The sequence below is a fragment of the Etheostoma spectabile genome, chromosome 3 (assembly GCF_008692095.1).
Source record: "Etheostoma spectabile isolate EspeVRDwgs_2016 chromosome 3, UIUC_Espe_1.0, whole genome shotgun sequence".
In the NCBI taxonomy this organism is placed as follows: Eukaryota; Metazoa; Chordata; class Actinopteri; order Perciformes; family Percidae; genus Etheostoma; species Etheostoma spectabile.
Genome location: NC_045735.1, coordinates 3789890 through 3792612, shown reverse-complemented (window position 1 = coordinate 3792612; position 2723 = coordinate 3789890).

The following is a 2723-nucleotide window of genomic DNA, read 5'->3' as shown; positions in this document are numbered from 1 at the left end:
CTAGCCATCACCGGAAAAGTGCTTCTAATATCCTTCACTGGTCTTTGTCCAGAACAGCGGGATCTGTTGGTCCACTTCTTTAACTGTCTATGCAACTACCTCTTCTCACTCAGAAGCAAACATCGTTGGTACTGCTAGGGTCTACGCTAACTGTCCATAGAGTCAAGCTCACAACTTTCTCGCCGGGCGCTGGTCCCTGTTAGGCGATACTCAACAGATAGGCTTGTCTCCAAACAACTGTCATAACCGGCCTGTCCTCAAACAGTAGTTACCCTCCGCCAAGCTGGCTATTCCCCAAACTAAAGATCACTAAACTAGCTTCTACGCTATCAGCCAGTTTGCCCAAACATTAGCCATAGCACATTCCTAACTACCAAGCTAACATACCTAGCTGCGAAGCTACATTCCCTAGCTGAAAAGCTATACAGATAGCAACACAATATTGTCCAGTTTCCAGACTGCATTTGGTGTTAAGCTAGGATAACATGGCTTCCTCACCCACCACAAAGGAAGTCATGTTAGTGTTGGAATGACCGTCTGGGGCTGAAACATGCCCAAGAAGAGCTGGCCTGGCCTTGTGCTCACTGCATTTGACTGGCCATGAAAAGTCTCCGTCGTCAGCTTGCTCGCATTGCTAGCTTGACTGACCAGGACCCCATGCTGGCAGAGCTCAGCACACCAGATGATCAAATCCAAGAAGCCCCAGAAAAGCGGATCAGCTGTTTGTCTTGTGGTCTGGGCTAGAGGATGACACGGGAGTGGATTTTCACTCCTGCCTGAATTTGCCTTGCAAGCGTGCCTCTTCAGACCGCTCGTCACTGAATCACTTGCGTACTTGACTAAGACTAAGCATGTCTTACAAGCAGCGTACATCGTGCTATCACCATCACATTCTACTCTCATAACTAATTAATATTTCAGACTTTCCGACCAGTTCTGTGAACTTAATAGACAGTCCTTACTTCTGACTTTGCGCTGTAAATCATTTTTTGCCACATCGTTTCTCCGCTTGTTAGCTCCCTCCATCCGCTGCTCTTTGAACTCCGGCCGTGACAAAAAGCACCGATGGCTTCTGGGACGGCTGGGCGTGTAGTTATTTTTGAATTGCGTTACATTGTAGGCGTATAAAAGAAACTACAAAATGGTGCATTTACTTTTTTTGCATTTAGGTGCATTTAGATTCTTTTGTCGTCTTTGCTATCGGTTGATTCCCGCTCCCGTCTGCTCCCGTTAACCATTTATCCTGCACCGTCCAAATCCCGTGATTAATAGTAAATATGACTCCCATCCTGCAGGAATCCCACGGGAATCCCGTGACCCGTGGGATTCCCGAAAAAATGTCAGCCTCTAGTCTGGGCCTCACAAAGGTAAGACTACCACAAACCAGCGTTTATCACACTGGATTGTAAAGGTGATCACCTTGGCCTATTTGGCTAAAGGGCTCGAGTCTCCTGTTGGTCTACGTACACATTCAACAAGGGGAATTGCAACGTCGTAAAGCCACATCTAAAGGTGTGTCGATACAGGAAGTGTGTGCAACCCCTTGCTGGTCGTCCATTGCAACGTTTATGAGGTTTTACAGACTCGATGTTACTGCGCCTCGCCAGGATCATGCTGTTTTGAGTGTGAAGTCATCGAGGACGCGGAATGCGTTAGTGTAATTGGAAAGGTCACGTATCACGAGGTAGGCTTGTCCAACAATACGGGAGTAAACATATCCCATATGTGAGATACCAAACAAATGCTCAAAAGAAAACTTAAGGTGACGACTGTGACACCGGTTCTCTGATAGCATGCGTGAGGTATCTCACCGGACCTCCTTTCTTGCGTGAATCGAGAAGAGGTTGCTACCTTGCGTCAGACGTGGCCAGCCAATCATGGCTGGCGTAGTAAGAAAGTGCTTCTGAGGAATACCCCATATGTGAGATACCTCACTCATGCTATCAGAGAACCGGGGTTACGGTCATAACCTTAAGTTTTCAATTTATGGAGTGCAGAAAGTGTTTTTGAAAGAAATATAAATTTAGAATTACTTTTAATATTTTATTTTGAAGTAATTTGTTTCTTTACTGCCTCTAATCCAAAAGTTGTCAACCATATTGGACAAGAATGATAGAGCACAGTTTCTCTCTCTTCTCTTTCTTTGCTCTGGCCCTGACTAGGTAGCTGTCCGCCACCAGGGGGCAAAAACGAGCTGAGGAGAAAATGTCAGGAATGCTATGTAGAAGTCAAAGTCCCAGGTGATGAAAAACCATTTTCTTTTGATTTAGTAAACTGTAAAGGCTTAATGTGTCAGAAAACAACAATACAAGGTGTTCGATATTATGGTTATTGTTGGAGCTATACATTGTTTTGTTATAATAAAGAGTAAAATATTCACTTATTTATTTAGTCGCTGTTCTGTTTGAATTATACCTGTTACTGCTTTTGTTTTGAAGTAGTACTATCTGTCCATGCAGCAAGATAATTTCACTTGACAAGCTTACTCTTTAAACAAGATACATTATCTAACACTTCTAAATTTAAGTTTTTTTTTTTTATCTTGGTAAGAACCAAGTAATTTGCAGTTTAGTTAACCTCAACTCTATGGTGCTTGATGGTATCTTAAAAACTTGTTTTGGATTTCTGACCGGCAACTTAACTTTTTTGTTTGACTCTCCTTTATCTCATCACCATTGTTTTTACCACAGTAAAACCTTGCTGTAAATGACCTGCTCGGTACC